Raw genomic sequence first — 8,822 nt, forward strand, 5'->3', positions numbered from 1 at the left:
ACTCTAATGCCACGCTGTGAGGAACCATCCAGATAATATTCTAATTAATCATTAAGTCAATCATTTATGTAATCATGACTACAATGATTAACCAGAATATCACCCTGATAGTCCCAGTATATGTTTTGTGCCCAAGATCGGAACACACACCTTTACAACAAGCACATCATCACAAGACATAATAAAGAGTGAATAATTAAATTAAGTTACAAGTCTTTAAGTAGATTAACTTTACAATGAAAGCATAAACCAAACATTGTTAGAATAACTACGCATCGGAAAGAGTTACATTATGACAAAAGATGGGTAGTGCCGTTGCCCTAAGATGCCACCCCAAAATAACAACACTTGAGTAGAATGGCACTACTCATGCTCGTTGCCAACATCGGTGGGCATAAAGTAGCCAAATACTAAACCTTCCTCACTAGAAAAGCAAACAAAGCACATGAGTATGAAGGTACTCGCAAGACTTAATCCATAATGGACACTTATAAATAGCCTGACTCTAAGGAGAATGCAATTAGGATAATTAGCAAGGACTCGGCCACAAGGTTAAGTGAATTTCATATGCAAGAGCAATTTCGACTCAAGTGTAAGCATCTACAACTAACCATAAATAATAGTCTACCTTGAGATCATTACCATACTATAATTATAACTTGAACCGTATCAAAGCTTCAACAACATCACCATACATTTCCTAACATACCATCACAACCACAATCAAAACTCTATGATTGATGCAAATGGACAAAAGCGTGCTTATAACCGACAGCACGTCAATTTAAATTGTTTTACACCTTGCAGAGGATACTCCATTACCCACATGACTTGAGGACCATATGTCTTGCGTGACCACACAAGTTCACACAAGGGGGTACTCATGTCAACCTTTCCCAAATAAGCCCTAACCATTTGAACATGCGCCTTGATATACGAGGGTTATCTAAAACTACTCCCAAAGCAAACTAGATACCTCTTCCAATCCTAATATGCCAACAACACCCGATACTAGCACGTCAAAAGATCACAACTATATAAGGTATTCGGCTCATCCGTCCCATATACGGATACGTACTAAGTACAAAAAAGTGCTAAAGCTAACTGCAACAACAGACGATGCTTAATTGATTCAAACGGGCCTATAGCATTCGAGACTCCCTTCTCGAGCCATCCCTATTGCCCGCTCGAATCTCAACTCATCCTCACTAGCTTACATCATCCTCCATCATCATTATCTTTGTGATATAAGGTAAGCCCTAAGCTAACGAATGATGGTCGAACCACCGCTCGACTTCTACTGAGGACCTAAGCCATGCTAAGCATAACACATTCTTCTTAAGTTAGACCATTATGTGACATGAACAACCCAGGTTACAAAGGATCAAGTGATAAACATAAATAAAACATAACTTCTCAACTGACACAATATATGATCCAAAGTAATGTAATGAAAATGCTTAGATGCTTGCCTTGTTGATTACCTTCACAAGCAACAGAAACAACCTCCGGATCATCCTCAATCACGCCCACGTCACCCTCCGATCATTCGTTCACTAAAGAAGAACGCGTGCAATGATGAGCATGAAAGAGATGCAATGAAATATGATGCATGATGCATATCAATAGTGGATGCATCCTAACATCAAGCTAAAAGTACAAAACATACAAAGAAACAATGAATGTTTGCGATCTAAACATCGTTAGAAAGTAACAGGAGTCCGGAGTCTCTGGACAAATCTCCAGACTCTCCGAGTTTCTGGATTTTTTCTGGGATATCTGGACTCTTCAGATTTTTATCTAGACTCTCTGAAGTTCTGTAGAACAATTGTTCACGATGATTCGTCGATCAAATCGACTTGCATGTTGAAATCTAAACCACATAAACATGCAATGGCACTAATACATTAGTTCTAAACCTATTACACTCACTGTACACCCTCGATTTACTAGCTATCCCATCCAAACCTTCTTTCCATCTCTCAAGAACACGACATTGCTTTGCTAATCTTCCATTGCTGTCTACAAATTCAACCAAAACCAAGCTAAACTTGCGATGCTATCATGGAAACTCTATGATACTTACCCAAGGTCCTTTGCCAAGGCTTGGGGACGTTGTTTTGGGGAAGAACCGAAGGAAAACACTTGGAGAAGGGAGAGCAAACTTGTTGAAAGTTGCAGAACAACAAAGGTGAAGAATTTGATTGCAATTCTCCAAACCTTCATGCATGTGAGTAAGAATTAGATGGATGGAGAGCTAGAGAGGTGGGGAATGTCATAGAATGACATGCAAACCTTGTTTTTTGCTCCTTGGGTGGGATTTGAGGGAAAGAATGGAGAGAGTGCTTGAGGGAGAAGAGAGGGGCTGCTGCCTTTGCTTTGTTCAGCTCTGAGAGAGAGAGAGAGAGAGAGAGAGAGAGAGAGTGAGGTGGGAGAGAAGGAGTGAGCGGAGTTGGGGAAAAAGGAGGGGGTGGGCCAACCCAAGGTGGGTCCCACTTGCAAGTGAAGCAAGCCATTTCAGCTGAAAATTATTTCTATTCCTCCTCAATTTATCCTCCCCTTTTGTTCACTAAAGAGAGATGGCTCCAAAATTCTAAGGATTTTTGTGCCTCTAGAACAAAACATGATGAACCCAATTAAATTGGATTCACCCAAAAGCCTAGGTGAGACTTAAACTAACATAAGTGCTAACATCAGTTAGTTTCATAACACATAGCAAAAACCAAACCACCAATTGGAATAACAAATAAACCATATTGCTTAACATTTAAACATGATGCTTATGATGCTAAATTATGATTAATGACATGATTAAGGAATTGGGACATGAAAAAAACTGCTCGGAGCTTGGGTCAAGACAAACTTTTCGCCGCCTCAGGTGCGCATTTGGGATGCAGGATCCGAGAAGCAACTTACCCCATTTGTCAACATGAAGATGTGCGATAAGACAAGTAAGGCAAATAAATGAAAATCGGTCGACTTCATAGGCAATATGGTCTTTATTATTATGAGAAGGTACTCTAAGAACTTACACTTAGAACTTACGGAAAACTCCTGATGACCTTTGAGCTATGTAGACCCATTATCTTAAACCTAAATGATACAGACTAGATTAAGCCGGTAAGCAGTGACCCTTATTATTCTGAGGGCAGCGTAAATGTTGTTTCATGGGCTTCGGATTATTTGTGAAGCCAAGCCCCTGAGTCTTTGGGTTCGCGTCTCGAGGCGTTGTGATCGCGATTATGATTTTGGCTTCTTATCCACCTTTGTCCTTGAGCTTTTGGGTTCCTCGTTTGGTTGTTGTTGAATTGTGGTCTCGAGACTTCGCTTGTCACAATAGAGACCTATCTTAGGACAACTCCGGATAGTGATGATTCCCTTGGTTCAGGGATCTTCATGCACTGATAAGCGTAATGCATGGTGGCTATGAATTTGGTGAAAGTAGGTCTTCCTAGGATGGCATTGTATGCTGTCTCGAAGTCGATCACGTCAAACAGATTTTTTTCTATTCGGAAATTGTCATACTTCCCGAAGGTAATGGGTAGTGGTATCTGGACGAAGGGAGTGGCTGAAGATTTCACGTACTATACATGTTGTCAGAAACTACGGGGATTGATCCTAACTTGTCGTGAATTGGACATTCACAGTTGTCTTGGTTGCCAAGTAGTTTGAACTCGATACCGTAATATTTGGCGCATTGATCCATAAATCGACTTACCTCGTCGCTTCAATAGTCGTCAGAAAGTTCATCATCGAAATCCACCCGATTGATCATCGGTTTGTTAGGAAAAGATGTAAAACTGTCGTAGAAACCCCCCCCCCCCCCAAATCCGAAAAACCAGTTTTTGATGAAGCTTTGGGCGATGTTGATGGCATATCGTGTGTAGACTCTTCAACACCTTTTTTTAATGATCCCCATGGATGGCGTCAGTTATCGATGACAATTGGTAAACTGTGGATCTAACAAACTTATTGAAGAATTGAGAGATGTTTTAAGTAGACGAATTACAAGGGAAACACACAGGGGTTTTTAGACAGATTCGGGTCTGTCTGAGAATAATAGCCCTACATTCTATTTATCTTGTATTGATCTGAGTCTGTTATAAGGAGGTGTAGCTAGCTTATATAGATTTAAATCTAGTCGGTGACTTTCTTCTTGACTTCCGTTGGCTTGCCTCGCTTGTAGTGCTCTCTGATGACTTGTTCTTCACCCTTCTTCCGTAGAGCCCTTTAGCTCCGTCTATATATTAGGTATTGTATGCCTGTTGAATTTTTTCTTTTATTTTTAGAGATAAATCTTCCCGATTACAGGACGCCTTGGATATCTACAAGTGGTTTTTTTTCTTTTAGAGATTTTTTTTCTAGAGATAAAGATATCGTCTGAGAATTAAAGAAACCTTAAAATAACTTAATACGGTGACTATCTATTATTCATCGTTAATAGCCAAAAACAGAAATTGTTCGCCAGATCGTGACCATGGCCAACCACGCATGGACAGCAAAGGGCGACATGCATGGAGCGAGTCCTCAACCCCGTCGTTGATCATCCAGCGACATATATTAAAGCCGCCCCGGCCTAGCACTTCGGAAGGACCAGATGCTGACAACGACAGAGGGTAGCTAGGAAGCTGGTGAAGGATTAGGGATTCAACGATACGGATCTGATCAGGAACGGCAATATCCGAACCAGGCGGCTGGCCGGGCTTCAGGATGGTGAGACCCAACGCCTCACCTGCCGTGAAGAAGACGGTGGTGCTCAATCTGCGCGCGGCGGAGAACACGATCTCGCACAGGCGGCATGGCTTGGGAACGGCGAGGAGACGAGTAGACCAACAGCGACTTGCTCAGCAATGCAACGTTGAGATTCAATGGCATCGCACTCAAGGTCAAGGATGCGGACGACGAGAGGTCGCTGCGTTGGGTAAATTGGAACTGGCAGCACCGACGACGGTGCGGCGAGCTCGGCTAATTGTTGCACCTACTCCAAGCGAGACCCAGGCATGAGCACGACACAATTTTTTGGGAGATTAAACTTGGTCATGTATTAAGCAATAAGCACTTGGACAAAGCAGCAAATTGCTGACCAATAGAGTTTGCAGAGTCAGGAACGCCATGCAATAGCACTACAGCACCCGGACTAAGCTTAGACCGAAAGTAAGATAAACTATATGTGTTCTACCTGATTACATGACCTATTACAATATTCAACACTGAAGTTGAAGGAAGGAAAAACTGTCTTCGGATTGATGGCACCAGTCTCATCGATAGTTTGTCCCATCCCCAAGTCAGCGCATCGGGTATATTCACCAAGCTTCCTGCGCCACTTGAGTTGGGCTCGACAGGATGCTTTTGGTTCAGGTTGCAAAAAGTGCAGGAATTCCTGATTCCTGAATATGGCGCTGAGCAAAGTTACGGACTGCAGCAAAAGAAACATTGGAGCTGACAAGGCTATCACTCATATGATCGTTGGGGAGCCAAGAAAGAAGTGGCAGGTTTACGACAGTGAAATTAGGGCTCATTGTTCTCTGGGGTAGGTGCTATGCTAGAGCATGTTCACGATTAGAACCAGACTAGTCTTTCAGAAGCTTTAGGCTTACATATTCTTTATACTGTACAAAGAGCTATAAGTAAACCATGATAACAATTAGGCATGTGGATTTGCATCAGAATATGGTAACTTTAAAAATAATTTATAAAGAATTGCACCTTAGCTAGGTGCGCCACTGCACGGGCAACTTTGTTAGTTTTGTCAACTACAAAATCTGATGTAACTCAATACGTCACAAAATTTCATCATGAGAGGGCATTGTACATGATTGTTTTTAGAACAAGCATCACAAGACTTCCAATTCTTTTATCCAACAGAAACCACAAAAGTTTAGGTAAACAGTTGTATCGAGCTTAAGGCCTCCAGGAATATATTACAACGCATATGAAATAAAAAGTTACAAACAGTAGTACCAACTACCAAGTACCAACCAAATGAACAGATCATAGAACAAAATCCAAATTCAGAAACACCTCTTGGAAATTGTTCAAAGTATCAATTGGCAACCGATCAACATGGGCCTTCGGTGGTGGGGGCACTGGAGGAGAGGTGGCAGGCAATCAGCCAAGCAGGGAACTGAGGTCGCTCACAAGCTCTCCCGTCGAAGGCCATCCTCCTGCCGCAGTCCGACTCCACCTCGCCGTGATCACCCACCATCACGCCGACGTTTGGGAGGAGAAAACTGGGGCGACCACACCAAACCTATGCCTCAGATGGGTTAGATGACCGCCGTGACCGTGAGAACGTGCGGCTGCCCTGGCCCACTTGGTCTACGTGGACAACAACCACATTTGCATTCAGCTCGAAAACGGGAAGAGTTACATGCCAGAGGCTGACATGTGGGTTCCAGATGTCAGCCAGGTTCAGTGAAAAAGTTTTAGTTTTTTGCAACAAGATGTTAAAGTAGCTATAGGTTTCTATAATAAATCTCAGAAGTTGTAGTGTTTTTAAACCTATTTCAACATACTTGTAGGTTTTAAAAATTTACTCAAAGTTAAATTGAAGAAGGTAACACACACAACTACAACTAAATCACAAGCAAGAAGCAAGCAAGCAGCCTCTCACACAGCGCGCTAGGTGCGCACGCACACTATTCTGACCCCACGCGCCAGCGCGCAGCCGCCACCCTCCTCCCTGTCGAATATCTAATTATGGGGTATATGCGCAGAAGGAGTACATCATATATTGACAAGGTATATACGAAGCATATTCGGCAACTCCAAATATCACGAACCGAATCAGCGATACCTTATACATCCAGAATCTAGGAAGTACATACCGAGAGGGATTAGATTGGTTACCCAAACCAATACGATCAGTATTCAAAACAGGTATATCTATTTGGAAATCAAGGAAAATAACTCCCTATCGACTACATCTAGATAGGAGTCAATACCTCACCCCTATATAAGGCGGAAAGGCTGGGGGGAGGACACAAGATGAAAGACACGACGAAAGACAATAGAGAATAAGAGAGGAGACACGAACAAGGAATTACGAGCAACATAGAAGGCAACAACAGAGGAGTTACTAAATGACTTGAGCCATAGGATAGATTAGATCCAATCAACTCCTTGCTTATACTCGAGATTAACAATACAAGGCAGCAACACCCCAATAGGACGTAGGGTAATACTCTAATCAGATGCCCGAACCTGTATACATCCCTACTCTCAATGGTACCTAGTCAATTTATGGACATATTGTTGGGAATTAATCTTCGACAGTTGGCGCGCTAGGTAGGGGCCTTCTTCTGTTTTGTAGGATTAATCATGTCTCATACTCACTCTTGCGTCGGATTTTTTGACACCGGCTTCTACGAGTGCTTTGAGTCGACCGAGGATGTCTTCGAGTCCCCTTCCGTCGACTTAGAGATTATCTTCGGAACTATGGTTTTCCATTGGGACAATCAAGGTGGACTGATCCACACCGGTACCCTCAAGTCCATACCATTGGACGCATATTGCGGAGCCTAATATTCTTCACTGCATGAACACCAACAACGACGATGTTGGCGACGGTGACTCTAATGCTAGCTAGAGCAGCCAAACAGATCAGTTCATGTTTTTGGCTAGAGGCGACGACCCCACATTGGCCGACCCAATGGCAGTAGATCCAAACGCCATGGTCAATAACAACGCAAAAATCTTTGGAGATCTAGCGACAGCAGTCGATGCCGACAGTACTGGCGCTGGGTTACCACTCGAAACATTCGCATCTGGAGCCATACATGCACCCAACATAGGCCTCCACCGACGGAACACGAGAAGGCAGATGCCTCCTGGCCTCTCCCGACGACTTCCAGTGGGTGTACCTATGCCCGTGACAACCCACGGCTCAAGGGACAAGCTCCCTCCGAACAATCATCGTGAGGCTTCATCGGCTCGACCGCAACCGAGCCTCGGTAGCGACATGTTCAGTACTCCAGATGCTAACGTGCAAGGAGCTCATTTGATTCTCCGATCCCTTCCAGAATTGAATCCGGCAAATCCACTTACTCCTATGGTCAATCAAGTCAAGATCCTACTCGATGCGGCTCAGAACCAAGTCACTCGAGCAAAGAATCCCCGTAACTCTAGCCCCTCCCCCAGTCCGAACTGTCCCAGCTCAAGGAGCCACGGACGATAATGCTCTCGAGTAAGGGAATCCCAGATGGGAAGCTCAGGTGGTCCAGCCCAAAAACGATACTGTGGGCCAAACTGTAGTTGCCCTATCCATAGGTGCAGGTATCAGGAAGATCTGAGGAATCGTATTCCTCACAACCGGCATGATCTATGTATGGCGATCGAAAACCACTGTGAGGAACTCCGTGATGATCATCGCCGCTACTACAACCGTAGATCTATAGGACGAGATGGTCGATATGACTCCCCCACTCAGAGAGAGAGGCATGGCAGTCCTCCACCACCTCCTCCTGAAGAGTTCGACAGGGGCTGTGAGGCTTTCATACACGAACTCCGGTTTATTTGGTGGCCTGAGAACTTCAAAGCGGGCCCAATCCATAAATACGATGGGAAGATCAATCCCACGAGTGGTTGCAGATCTACACCACCGTAATTTGAGCAGCCGACAATGACAACCAAGTAATGGCCAATTATCTGTTAACCGCCCTTGATGGACCTGCAAGGTCCTGGTTGCTAAATTTGCCTCCCAACTCGATTCGTTCGTGGTTAGAACACAAGGCTACGTTTATAGGCAACTTCAAGGGTACATTCAAGCGGCCAGGAGTGGAGAACGTCCTCCACCAGCTGCACCAAGGCGGCAACAGATCTCT

Source organism: Phragmites australis, chromosome 3 (genome assembly GCF_958298935.1).
Source record: "Phragmites australis chromosome 3, lpPhrAust1.1, whole genome shotgun sequence".
NCBI lineage: Eukaryota > Viridiplantae > Streptophyta > Magnoliopsida > Poales > Poaceae > Phragmites > Phragmites australis.